Here is a 15,479-nt window from a genome sequence, read left to right on the forward strand (position 1 = left end):
CAGCAAACCCAGATATGCCTTTTTTACCTTCATTTTGGCCGTTTTAAAAGAAACTACTGGACGGATTCACACCGAATCTACAAAAGCATGCTTTCAGGACCAAGCTGCTGCTCCTGCCACAAATTCGGTGAAAATCCATCCAGTGGTTTGGGCTGTAGGCTTGAGAAACTTTTTTTTCCATTGCCTCTATGGGAAAAACCACACATTTTGGGACCTTCCCTTTACTCCCCCCCCTCCACAAAAGCTTACCAGACATTGCAGTATCAATGTACCCTTTATGCAAAGTTTCATGAGGATTTGTCCAGGGGGGACAAAGTTATAAGCCATCCAAAAGTGTTCTTTCTATGGGTTGAGCAACTTAACCATAACTATAAGGCCGCTACCTCAGGTCCTGTAATATATATTTTTTTAAAGTAATTTGATCTATTTTTTTAATTATACACATTGGGTTTCTTTTTTGATATAACACATATATTAAGAATGGTATTAGTATCATTTGTGATATTATTGTATCATTATTGGTCAAACTTTTGTTATATTTATTATTTATAACATTAGTTTGTTTCTAAATAATATACTGCAAAACTTCAAAAAAGTGTCACTCATAGATGAACTTGAAGAACAAGATAAAACTGGATTAATGCTATATACAGAACATTTCCAGAATTTGTTTTAGACATTAGAAGTTTAGATCGTTTTATAAATATGCTCCAGCCATTTCAAAGGAAACTGTGGCACTTAAATTCAATTGTGTAATACATTTTACAGAAGTCCATAAATCGATGAGAGTAGGCCAAATGTATTTCAGGAATTATTTACACATTGAGATCAAATTATACTACAATAATTCAGTAGAATACAAAATCATGAAATATACAGGGTTAGAAGTTCAAGGAAGCCGGGATCTATTCAGCTCCTGCCTGTCGCCTACCTTGACACCAACAGATACCAGAGCTACTTTTGGATACCCAGGCTAACTGATTCCATCTGTGTGAATTTCACTCTGCATTTTGGACAATTTACAAATAACATTAATACACAACTATGCAGCCGGTAATATAGCTCTGAATGTTCAGTGTTTGCTGCTGTGATCACAGGTTCAAATCCTGGCTCAACCAACTCAGCCTTTCATCCTTCCGAGGTTGATAGATGAGTACTATATTTGGTTGGGAGAACAATTGTATGTCAATATGTTCTATGTACAGTGCTTAGGCGTTAGCACAATATAAATAACAAATCATCAAATCATCATAATACAACATTTAAAGGATAACGTGACAAAAATAATAGGCACAATGAAATATTTGCATCTTACGTGGAATTTAGATTTGAGGAACACTGTGTACTAGCTCTTCATTCACCACAGGTATCTCCTAGTTACTGGTTAATGTTTAATAAACAGGAGTTGCTTTAAGATCCTGCTTATCCAATCTTAATTTTGATCCCTGAGTATATACAACGATACAATACTATTACTAATAACGTTTTAGACCTTATGCATATTCTTATAATACGTTAGGATGTTTGAAAAGAATCAATGTGCACTCACAAAATACTGTGTTTCCATAATTACTCTAAATAACAAATTAAAATTTCCAGAACCCTGACTCATTTACACAAAATTGTTTTAAGAAATACTTGTAAAATCACTTGTTAAATATGGTGTGTGTTCATATTTGGGCCATGTTCACATATTAAGTACAAGTCTCTATTGTGCTAAATGTATTTTTCAATAATTTAAGATAACATAACTTTCTTATATTCCAATAAGATGGAAATCCTACTGAAATATCTCATACAAACATCACCCAGTTCATCTTTTTCTGTAACTTCAACAATATTTTACTATCATTCAACACATTGACCTAAGAATTCAACTATGTCCAGAAATAAATGCTGTACAGACAACAGTGAACAACCTAAATATCAGTAGGAAACAATAGTATGTATATGGATTTGTGCACCACAATTTTACTTAAAAAATATAGACTAAAGAATGCAGAATGATTACCCTATCTCTAGTAATTAAACATACTAATATTTATAGTGGGGTGATTATACATATTGAATGATTACCTTGTTCATTGTAATTACACCTATGGCTCCATTATGATATACTTATAAATTACTACCTAATTACATTACAATCTAAAAAAAAGCAATTTAAAACACTGACTAGTGACTAAGTCCAATGTTTGTTGAGTATAATAATGTCATCATTTAAAACTCAAACTACACTGAAGATTTTTATTTAAATAAAATGAATTAAGCATTCTTAAAATGCCTAGTCAATCTAGGCTTTAAAGAAAACAAATAATAATTACAGATAATCCACTTTGTTTCTGTCAGAGCCAACTGGTATAATTGTCACTGTACATGCTTACTTCATTGTGAAATATAGATCCAACCATGTTCTTTTGTGATATGGAAAGCTAACTATGTACTAAATTCAAATTATTGTTATTAATGTTTGTAAAGTCATCTCTATATCGCTGCAACACAAGTATGAAATACATTTGACACTGTTAATATGTTAATGTAGAATAATAGTATAATAGTAAGTACCACATTGTCCACATACCATTTACATGTAAACATTGCTAACTAGGTCACAGCTAGATCTGGTACTGAATGGTACTGAAACCACTCGCAGGGTTCACATTCCACAATTTGTTAATGATGCGAAAAGACATGTAACCACTCAGATGACAAACCAACAAAATAGTCTACAAGAACATGTTCATTTTGTAGAACCTCAAAGGGAAATGCATGTGCACCTTGTTGAGAGGTTTCAGAAAATATGAATGTTCACTTGCAACTGAAAACACATGATGAACTGAAGATAAACATACTCTGGTGCTGCCTTAATCGGTGTTTGCAGAGTAGTTAATTCACCACAGAAGGTATTGTCTGCATGTGGGTTTACACTTTCCAATGATGTCGTCATGTGAAACAGCAGAGTCAAAGTTGAATTGCAATAGCATTCAGCTTCTGCTGTGTTACTGAAAGCTAATTCACAGAACAGACAAACCACTATTCTGTTTCTTCACCAATGTTTACTTATTTAAAGGGGTTAATTCATCACTTTGTCTTTCAGTAACATCATCCCTACTCTTTCTTTTAGAACTAGCCCTCAAAGGAACTATCAGTGCTCCTGGTTGGCGAGCATACTGTAAACATAGACAGTTATATTGTATAACATATTGCATGTAGGCAGCAACTTTAGACTCCTCAAACAGTATTCAATATAATCCTAGTCTTATTACACAAGTCAATGACACATAGGACACAACTTCCTTGAAAACATTGTGCCCAAAATCCAGAAGTGCAACATCTAAACTTAAACCTTGAGATGGGTGCATTGTGATCACATAGGCAGAGCACAGAAAAAAATGGTGCCCTTTGGACATACATGTCTTTAAAAGATTAAACCATGCAGAGGTTCTCTGTATTAACTGCTTTGTTTTTAATGTGGTTCAACTGAACAAGAATAAACTGTACACACATACTCTGGGAATAAGGCTCAAATCCTTCTACACGTCCCATGCATCATTAACAAGTCCAATATCTGCATTCAAGTTGCGTTTTAACATAATTTTGGATTTGACACATTTTTAAATTGATTCCAATTCTGCCGTACGGGAAATTGACTTTCAAGTCAGCCAGACATACCTTCACTTTGTAATTTAAATCTAATTACATTGCTTGGATTTCAAAAAATATCTACAGATTTGATTCCTACAATATCTTCATGCTCACTTGCCATATTTATAGAATTGAATCAATCACATTCTGCAACAATAGTCAAAAAGCAAACCAATTGTATTTTCCTCTCACGCAAATCCAACATATCCTCTTAAGTAATACATCATATGTGGTACATGTTAGAAATGATTCTGTTATGGCAAGTCATTGTTCAGTATCATTCAACACTCCCACATAGACATCTTTTAAGGTAACTGCTTCTTCAAAATCTGAAGATTGCCTTATGTTGACAGTAAGTTCATGATAATGGGAAAATGCCCATATGTTCACATTTCCAATACTGAGAATCGGTATATCTTTACTATGCACGGTCTTAAAAACAGGCTGACCCTTGATACCAAACAGTTCCTCGTAATTGGTCTTAGCACCTATTTCATTCTCAAATGTACAAAAGCAAGCATGATATTGTACACCAATTCATAGACAATGTGAACTTTATTTTACAGAGAATACCACCAACCTCATTAACAACTTCTTCATAGAGTTTCTGGATTTCAGCTTGTTGTTTTGTTCAAACGTTAATATCAACAGGTGGTGCAAAGTAATACCTCCTATGTTAATTGCTGCCTGAGCAGTCACGATACAAGACAGAGAACAGATGGCCTTTTCCTGGACACATGCTTGCAGGCCAGCATGTTAATTTACGTACAACACAAGACAAACATCTGATCATGAACAACCCTTTCTATCATGGTCACCTTCATGGCAAATACATTCAGCAAACTGTTTGATGATTGCTTCCTACTCATTGTTTACTTTCACTACTAAATGAGGAGGCTCAAGCTCAGAATCCTTGCATAGTAATTTAAACCTCATTACATAAATGTTAATTCCCAAGAGCATGTTCACTGTTAAAAGAGGTGTTTACTTATGGCCCAATAATGCTATCAGCTAATTATTAACTCACACTGTCACTGAGAAGTCATCTGAGAAAAGGTTCACACCGAGAACAAAGGATAACTCTGCAACACATAGGTCCAACCTAGCCACACACCTAGAACCACAGGATGGCACCCACCATTGCATTTGAACCCACAACCACTCAACTCAACCAAAAACCATCTAACACCATGACTCACCCGACCAGATCAAAACCAGCAGAAACAAAAAAACATCAGAGATCTGCACAGGCAGAAGGCCTACCACCAAACACATATTATTTATTAAATGAGGTAATACATCTCGCACTTTGTTTTTAGAATTGTTGGCTTAGATGTGTTGCAGTGATTAATTGATCTGCATAAGTCCCCATGGCCCTAAATATATGGGGTAAAAGGGAGGGTAGCTTGCTTTGCATGTGCTATACTGTTGTACTTTCTCCCCTTCTCAGTGGAGCAGACGCCCGTAACAAAAAAAAAAAAAAAAAAAGTGGGGTGTTCTGTTATATAAAAACCTTGCCTACTTTTCAGTCTGAGTTGTGATCCATATTGAAGTGAACATAGATCAAAAAACAACATTAACATATAATGTGCACCACCATATTTCGGTTGTATTTTTAATATATATGAATTGTTGTTTTTGTTTGTTTGATGTAAGGGTCTTTCATATGTAACTTTTTATTTTGAAACCTTGAGCAATCAATCTGAGTATTGTTTTATAATGTGTAGAGTTTATTTTTAAATCAATTCTGAAACAAATACAAAGCAACTAATAATAATATACAAAATAATGAAAAAAAAGGTCTGCATGCTCGCTGGATTTCTTTTAATTCAGCATACCGACTCAGTGTCTGATTGTGGGGATGATACTATATCTCATTAAAATACCAGAACATAAAGACATAAACATGCAGCAAATGTGTGTCATTAAAACATGTTTAGCCCACCAAATCATTCATAACCCGCAGATGTAATTTCAAGGGCTATGATCTGTGATCCTGATAAACATGTACTTGCATGTCGAAGTAAAGTGCCCCATCATTCAGGAAATAATTGGATTGCATTGGAATAAAACAGAGACTGTCACTTTCACTTACAGTTTGTTTATACCAACATGGATAATGAGACAATCAAATATACAACATTAACTAGCATTATCAAATCCATCCGCAGGACCCATTATCAAGAAATGTGAATCACACTGGTCCAAGAGACAGCCTGTCCATCTTGCTTTATTTCCCAGCCACCTTGTGTGCCCTTCTGTTCTAGCACGCGGCAACACAGATATTGAAACTTTCGCAGACAAGGAACTTGGCAGAAGATCACTTGCTCTTTAAATTCACCTGTTTTATGTTGTTTTTTTTTTGCTTTACCATCTATAATGGGATCATATACCTCCACGCAGAAAACAGAATCCTTCCAACCACTTTTGCTATCTTGATAAGTGAAATGCAAATTCACACAGCAAGCAGAGTTCAGACACCAGATGCAGTTTGCATTAAGTGCAAATTGCAATTACAGGCCAGGAAAACAGTGTGTTTTTTTGCAAGTCTGCTTTGGTCTCCAAGTGTGAAATTACCAATTTGATAGCATTGGTAAGCCCCACTAATGATATGGCATGTGATGATAATGAATTCTGTCAGTTCTAATGGGCGCATAATTAATGATTTGATGCATCCGATAGCGCATCATGTCTCTCAATAAAGGTAATGTTCTGGAAGCAATAAACAATTTCAACTGGATTGTGGCGCACACAGAAGGAGAGGAGAAAAGATTGAAACTCTATTGACCACCAGCCTGTTTTTGCATTGAAAACAAAAGTTTAATTAATGTCAACAAACGAAAGTTTTGTCAGGAGATTAGAGTATTGTCAAGTAAACGGATCGTCAGTGAATCTTGTATGGTTGCGAGTTCAATGTGGTTCTCTGATTGCCATTCAGCCCTGCACAATAGTGAATTCTCGGGGGCAATGCGGCGCATCACAAACCATTCAAGTGTCAATTGCCACTCAATCCCTTTCCGTGATAAACATGCTTGCTTTGAAAAGGATATTCGATAAAACGCAGCGTTAAAACTGTCGCAGCCCATCAAAAATCCGAGCATACGAAAAAAAAGAGAATTCACTTCAAAATCACCTGTTTGCCAAAAATGAAACTATCTATACATTTTCTCCCACATAACTTAATAAAATCTGGAGAATATTTGCAAATAAATGTAAGTGGATGCTTGTGCAGCGGGTCGTAGGTTGTCTGTTTACATCTTTTGAATAGCAAGGGCCTGATTCACAGAGGCGTTTTAACATTGGCATACTCCCATTGGAAAACGCTCTGTGAGTCAGGCCCCCAGTTCCTTATTCACAATGCAAACAGACATGACATGAATTGGATAAAAGATCATAATTTTTCGGGTTTATTTTAAGAGGACCAACTAGCTGATATGACCTACTTATGGTAGCCCCCGAATGTGCTCCAAATCTCAGAGAATTGGTGGATGCATGGGAGCATGAGATGCTAGAAAGGATGCCCAGCTCTCAGGAAAGGTTTCCTTTTAGAGGGCAATACATAGGCAATAATGGGTATGCAGTGATAAAATCATGGCAAAAATGTCGCTAGTACACAAAATCGCAGCAAAAATGTGGTTTGACCCGTTAAAGGTGTACCCCATTACACCATTTAAGGGGAGCGGGGTGGTCCCCCGGATCCTTTACATGGATTGTGGTGGCAAAACCATGGCTGTTTTGCCACAATATTTTGTGTCCACGGCCATTTATACTGCAATTTTAACATATGGAACCCAATAATGGCTAAAATCAACACCAGGGAGGGAGCTAGTGGGAGTTCTCGTGTGGGTTACCCATACCTATCAAAATATATTTTCCATATCAAGAAGGGCAGTGGTAATGTGCAGCTACTTGTAGCTATTTGTTCTGAATTGTTTTTGCTGTCTACTGTCTGGTCCTGCTAACTGACAATTGGTTGCTTAGCATCTGCACTCTCTGTCTCGGCTGATTCCAACCTGCCTGAGCCTGCTGCCCCTGCGGTCACCTTGCTGCCTAAGCCTGCTTGCTCTGCTGCCACCCAGATGACTGAGTTGGCTATTTTTCCTGACTTCTGTTCAAGACCCTAGACAACATTTATAAGCAATTAGTGCCATATCCTGGCCAATCTACACGCTCATCCCACTGCAAGCAAGCTAGTCACAGCTACAATCTGACTTTCATGTATACCATCCATGGGATGGGTATGCTGCTTCATCACACAAAAAGCTTGGTCCACCAAGTCTGCCGCATGTGTTGCATTGATGGGCAAAGAAAGGGAGAGTGCCTAATGATGACAGCAGGAAAAGGAAGAGTGAGGAACAAACCGTGAGGAGAATGAGGGCAAGGGCTGTGAAAGAGGTAAAGCATGAGGCCAGAGAGAGGCAAAGGCAAAACGGCAGAGAGATTGCTATTGTTTAAGACCAACATAGTGCCAAAGACAAAGGGAAACACATTGGAACTCCTCCTAGCATCGGGCAGTTGAGTCACAATATCCATACATTATTCTCAGTTGACGGTTATTGAAGGTCTGGGGCTTCTTTATGTCGCAAGGCCTGATGTAGTGCAAAACTATGTGCATGTGAATCCTTTTTTGTACTCATCACACATAGTGTGCGGGTGTGTCTTCACAAATGCAATTCAAACACATTGATTTACTTTGAATCCCAAGTCACATACCCGGCATAACAGCATAGTCAAACAATTCCATGACGTTCCTTAGGGACATCAGTTTTATTTAATGATATGCTGATTCTAAAATGTAATTTCTGGCCATAGTTCCAAAAATGCTGCTTGTCACATATCTGACATTCTTCCTCCCCCGTTCTGTAAAGTACACTGTCCTCTGAAGCGAACTCTTATTGTGCTCTTCTTTCGTGAGTCATGAGTACAGCAGCAATTTGAATAAACAGAGCCAGTCTTTATGAAATTGATGCAGTGGAAGAAGAATGGGGAAGATGAGTTGTGAATGTGGGGTAGGTGTGTATTTTGTTGAGCGGGGAGAATAGAGTAAAGGGGCATGCCCAAGAGAAAGCTATCACTGTAGTCCAGGAGGCTCAGTAATACACTTTGAATAAGAGTTTTGGTAGAGTGGTAGGGGAGGAGAAGGCATGTTTTCCTGATGTGTTCAGCAGATTTACCCTAGCTCATTAGAGGTAGAAGTAATGAGATGTGGGAGGTTGAGATAACTATCAAAGAGGACTACAATAGTCTATGCCTTAGATTATAATGAGCAAATACCAGGTAAACAATTAAATGGGTGCGAGAAGAAGGGAGTAGCCAGGGAAGCTGATAGAGTAGTTACATTTGTACTTCAGAGAAACATTTGAAGATATGTCCACCACTGTAGAAGATGAGTTCCTCAAGGGTGGAAGTGCATGTGATGAAATCTAGGGGGCCAAGGATGGAGCATTTGAGGCCAAAGACAGAGCATTGTGTTGGGTCAGACCTGTCCTTGTTCATGAAATGGATATGGACTGATCAGAAAGTTAGTAAGGACAGTATTCCATTGTCTTGCCCTGGATGCCAAGGTCAGAAAGTGATAGGGGAAGAGTGGGGCAAGTAGTTGTGTAATGGCTGCTCATCTGGGTAGGATTAGAACAGAACAGAGTGTACTATGTTCAGCAGAGGTCAGATAATTAGAGACATGGTTCAGAACTGTTTCCTTGAATCCAGAATGGGGTGGCGTGAAGGCCATTGCTGTCTAAGTAGGAGGAGATCCTGTGAAAGGCAATTTATTTCAGGAATTTGGAGTAATTCTGGAGGAGATATACCAACAGTAGTTAGTTATTGGTTAAAAAGATTTTTTGAGTCAGCTGAAGGGATCCAAAGGATAGGAAGGAAAGTAGCTTCCTTGAAGCAAGCCATCAATATTCTAGAAGAGGAAGATAGGTTGGAGAGGGAGGACAAAGAAGGAGCAGGGTATTGTCGCTTCTCAGAATGACAGCCAATTTATATGATGCACTTGGGGAGACAGTGTTTAGTTATGAAGTAGTGAAAATGGGTGTGGAGTGAGGGGCTAGGAGGTTGAATGTGTTGCTTATTTTCACTACTTTTGATGAAAAGTATTGTCCACAGTTATTGGTAGAAAGGGAGGATGAGATTTCATAAGGGCATTGAAGAGCCAGCATGGATTGTGGAGGGTACTGTACATGAATGGGAGCAGAGTAAAGTGATAAGGCATATGACATATGCAAATTTAGCTTATCCATGGACTGGTGGTGAAGGGAAGGAATGCTTCTTTCCAGATTATGTGAAGAGAGGGGGTGAGAGCCCTTATATTTTCTCTTGCATTTGAACTGTGTTTCCATTACCAGGATACAGACCTTGGTGTGTTCTAGTGGTGGGGCCAAGTGATATAATGATTAAAGGTGCAGTCTATGAAATATTGATCAAATAAGAAATTAAGTGCAACGATGAATATTACAAATGCCTGTTGAACGGGAAAAGTACACAGGCGCAAGGTAGAGAAGAGAGGACCTAACATCAGCTAAGAATGTGGCTAGAGAGTCTGGCTTACCTTTCCTTTTAGAGATGCAGAGTATGGAAGCAGGCATAGTGAGAGAGTAAGAAGAATCGACAAGTAGAGGGGAAAGTGGATGATCAGGCAATGTTGTGTCCCTATAATGGTTGATACTAGTAATGTCTTAGAGCAGGGGCTGAACCAGAGGACAGGATTCTGTATTATGATGAGACAAAAGTAGAGCAGCTTGGACAGTAGATGGTACACAGCCGCTCTCAGGGCACAGCACTCATGAAACCATGACACTGGGGTTGGAGATTCAGGGTTGGCATTAGGAAGAGATAGGTATATAATGAATTGCTGATCTCTGGAGTTTCCCTGCATTTATTAAAGGTTTATTTTATAAGTGAATGTGAGGGAGCTGGGAGTTAGAGGTCTGTGGAGTGTGTGTGCATTGGTGAAGGGGTTTGTCAGGAATATTTAGTATAAGCTAATGTGGGTCAACATCCAAAATGCTGTCAGAATTTGTGGATGTTTTGTATGAAATAACACACGCTGGTAAACTACCTGTGCATGTGCTCTGTAATTATAAGATTGAGGTGATGGCTGGGTCCCTAGTCCATTGCAGTAGGCTATCCATAATCATATATAAATAATATCTTAAGAAAACAAATTCTCTATATTGGGAAGCTCATTGTATGTCTAAGTTATGTCTGTCTTGGTAAGGGAGCAAGATATTCAACATGTCTTTTATTCCCACAACAGATGCAGGATTGGGCTTATCATGCTCCTGCAAGTAACATAAAAGAAGACCTTACATACATAAATCACAAGTTGTGTCCTACCACTAAGGAACTAAGAGAATCAGTTCTCAAGGAGTGTATTGATACAGTTCTGTTCCTTCATGTTATCAAAATAATGTGGAGTCATAAAATAAATATTTCTGCTGGAAGACTATCAGTAGTGGCACTCAAAATTAGGTTAAAAATTGTGAAGTTTATGCCAAGACAAATCAGTTGTTGAACGGTTTTCTGAAACCTTTCACAATTCTGCCTAATCTCTGGCGCATAATGTCAATCAACTTTATTACATATCTTCACATTATTGAAGGGTAATCAGCTATTTTACTGATGGTGGGATTTCTGACGAAAGATATCCATGTCAGAGACATCTTTATGGGAGAGCAAACGGAGAACTTGCCCCAGGTGGCCACCTTGGAAGGTGGCCCCACAAGGCTGGCTGATCTAAATAAATCAGTTTGCATTGTCCACCAAACATAAATCACACATGCCAGGACATTTTTAAAACATGCTGCTGAGGATAAACCTATTACCTGTCTGTTGATGACAAGCACATTTCGCTCTGATTAATTCATCCTGTAACCTTTCTGTGTTCACTGTTATATGCATAGTTTGTGCTTTCACTATGACACAAATCCTTCAGAATTCTCACCGTTCTGCTTGGCTCATATTTGTCTTTGTCAATAGCCAAAGTTCAAGTGCATTTGAGTGCTGCACTTGTACAGAAGATAGCTCAGTGTCTTGCTAGCCTTTCAGCTATCACTGTCTATATGCAAGATTAACAAATCAAATTCCAGTAAGGCTTACTCAGCCTTTCCTATGTCTGAAATTGATGAAACTGCATGTATATGTAGCACGTTAGGTGCTATTGTCCGCAATGTTCTTGCACCAGGTACTGAACGCTCTAAAAACAAACATAGCACTATTATGGTGAACGTCTAGAGATTGTTTCAATAGACATGCGTTTGTAAAACCTATGCAGCCACCACTCATATGAATAAAATGTTAGTCTTGATAGGTTACACGGTCCCCTAATTCTAGACTGTGGAACCAAAGCATTAATGGTCGTATCCTGGGTGGTCCTGGACAAATCATCTTATATCACTGACAGTACTGTGCTGTCTTTTGTCAAATGGTTTACCTTCTCACATGCTGATGGCATGGTTTAGGCCATTTCCTGTTTTTTTCTTTTTACATATGCCATTTGATGGAAGGGTTTCTAGACAGAAGAACACCTCCCAGATATAGCAGGCCACTGGCAAGCATACTTTAAGGTCTGCTCATTTGAAACAGAAAACGGTTAGCTTTTTTGTACAATTCAACTGATCATCTGCATGTTTATAAACAGGCCTATGTTTGAGCATATTTAAAAACACAAAAGAGAAACCGAGATACAAATCACATCGGGTAGAATGCTGGTACTTCCCTACATGATGGAAACAATAAAGCTAGGTTCATTCACATCTTTCATAATATGGTTTTGTTAAAACTGGAAAATAAAGTGGAAAAGTCCAGAAATTGCAGAGTGGGAGAAATTCCCAGTGTCACCTTTTAACCAATGTGTTATCCTCATCTCATTTAATCTCATATTGCCTAACCTGTCAAAATTACCAGTCCCTGAACCTTTCAAAATTGTTACCCCTCAGAGTGTTTTTGTTCTCAGGGCATAATCATCAGAAAAGTCTCACTCATGGTTTCGCTGACTATAGTGTTGCTTTCTTTATAATAATAGTTATCATCAATATATTGTACACCACAGCCACTTGTTTTATTGCTCTCTAATAGCAACACTACTTGAAAACCATAGCCCCTCTTCCAATCTCAGTCTGTAAGAGTACTGGTATGGTAACCTCAAAACTTCATTCGATACATATGCTTTGGCATGAGTAGCTTTCTCCTTGTTTCCAATTGCTCTCCGGTTTTGAAAGCTTCAGCATTTTTGAATTTTGTGAGTCGTCTGTCTATTCTGGATTATGTCCACTTATTTCATACAACATGTATCACACATTTATACTATGACGGGTATCATGGCTGCTATTGATGTAAAGTTTCTTGCACTCATGCTAGAGCACTTGGACTGCTAATGTTGCCCTTGAAATGCAGCTTGTTTATCATTCTTAATACAGTAAGAATGAAGAGGGTAATGGGAGGGAAATGGAGTACCCATGCTTATTTAGATTGCTGCAAGGCAGCATATTAAGCTGTGGGTGGTGATCGTGATGAGGGGGGTGCAACCACATGTTCGGATTCTGTAATTTCCTTGATCAGTGGAGGGGAGCCCAGAGGTGTCTGTGTCCAAGGCCCCAAAAGTGATTAAGATGGTCCTGATCCATGTCCTAATGATAAGGGGCAATCACATCACCTACATTGGGACATGTATTCTTGCCAAAAGTGGCACATCTTCATGAACGTATCTCTTGCATCTTGTCAGCAAAGCAAAGGGAAACTTTGTGTCTCAATGTTCTGGATGAATTTTACACACAACTTTTAAGGAGGTGGAGATGTCCGGTTATCATATGGCTATAACTCTGAAACTAAGGGTCAGGAGGAAAAAGTTAACCAGGAACTGGAACAATTCTTTAGGTATTATTATTTAAGAGCTTGGTTGATCTTATCTCATTGACAGAGTTGGGTTATACATGGATTTCATTTTAAGTTCTACTTTTAATTGCAAATTCGACTATCACCCAGTTAGGATTCAGCGTATGAAAGATGAGAGGTAATTTAGGTTAAACTGTTGCAGTTTTGCAGACAAGGAAGACTGATGATAAAGACTGATGATAAAACTATTTGCATAGAGATATTGTAAGAGCTCTCCAGTTTATCAAGTGGAGAAAAAGGTATGGCAGTCTCTCTCCTTTTCAGCTGAACATGGCAGAGCGCAAGCATATTTCCCCCTACCACCTCAATCCTGATCACTTGCTGCTGCTGGAACATCATTTTCACACACAGAAACAATTGAAGGTAAGCCCAGTAGGCCTTTACTAGTGGGGATCCTTATTAAGAAGATACCAAAAAGAAACATAGTTTTTATTGAAAATTTTGGCAGCAAGCATTGTTGTGCACTCAAAATTCTGCTTTCTGATTGGAAATCGCCCTGATCGCCTAGCACTCACTGGGGCTGAAAGAGTAGAAGGTGCACTACCTTCTTTGAACACATTTGCCATTCTTCACTGTGCATACATCCACAACACAAGATGGCTGATTGTTCCTGGGTTACAGGAGCCACCTTTTGCCTTCCAGCCTGCAGTATGTCCCTTATTGGCTGCCTCTAATCATTTAGCCAATCAGAGGCGCGAGCAGGCTGAAGCCGGCCCCTTCATCGAATGCCCATAGTTAAGGCCCTGTCTGAGCTTGTCTGGGCCTGAATGGGCTTGGAGGGGCCTCCACCTTGTTGCCGGCACACAAACAATGCTGCAGCCTCAAGGGCACGTCTTGCTCTTGAACTTGGACCATGGCCCCCCTTTTCTGCAAAAATGTGAGCAATGGCTGAACTGTCCGATTCCCTCCTCCAGCTATCTCTTTGAACCTCAACTGTGCCATTCCTATACTGACTCTCCTTGGACTTTCTCTTTATTCTTGTATGTTGTGTTTGCCTCCTTACCTCTTGCATCCCTGCATAGGCTGCATTGTATTCTGATTTTACAATTTAAATCTAGGTGGGTTTGCTTTCACATATTGCATCCATATTGTGATGCACTGCATTGTATTTTAGTTTTAAAAATGAAATGCAGGTAGTTGTGCTTTCACATCTTGCATCCATTTTGTGCAGCACTGCATTGTAATCCTGTTTTGAATATGGAACTAGGTGGGTGTGATTTCACATCTTGCATCTCTGAGTACGCTGCATAGTATTCCTGTTTTAAAAAATGTATATAGGTGGGTGTGCTTTCACATCTTGCATTCATTACTTGCTGCACTGTATTGTAGTCACGTTTTAAAAATCGAATCTACGTGGGTGTGCTTTCACATCTTGCATCCATTTTGTGATGCACTGCATTGTATTCCAGTTTTAAAAATCAAATCTAGGTAGGTGTGCTTTCACATCTTGCATCCATTCTGTGCTTCACTGCATTGTATTTCTGTTTTAAAAATGTAATCTAGGTGGGTGTGCTTTCACATCTTGCACCCATGTTGTGCTGCACTGCATTGTATTTCTGTTTTAAAAATGTAATCTAGGTGGGTGTGCTTTCACATCTTGCACCCATGTTGTGCTGCACTGCATTGTAGGCCAGTTTTAAAAAGCAAATCTAGGTAGATGTGCTTTCAAATCTTGCATCCAAGTTGTGCTGCACCGCATTGTATTCCTTTTAAAACTCAAATCTAAGTGGGTTGCGTTGACGTGTTGCATCCATTTTGTGATGTGCTGCATTGTATTTCAGTTTTAAAAATCTAATCTAGGTGGGTGTGTTTTCGCATCTTGAATATATTCTGTGCTGCACTACATTGTATTCCTTTTAAAACTCAATTATGTGTGTGTGTGTGTTTGCATCCTGCATCCATTTTGTGCTGCACTGCATTGTTTTCTAGTTGTAAAA

The sequence above is a fragment of the Ambystoma mexicanum genome, chromosome 1q, assembly GCF_040938575.1.
Source record: "Ambystoma mexicanum isolate Mex_15411 chromosome 1q, UKY_AmexF1_1, whole genome shotgun sequence".
Taxonomy (NCBI): domain Eukaryota; kingdom Metazoa; phylum Chordata; class Amphibia; order Caudata; family Ambystomatidae; genus Ambystoma; species Ambystoma mexicanum.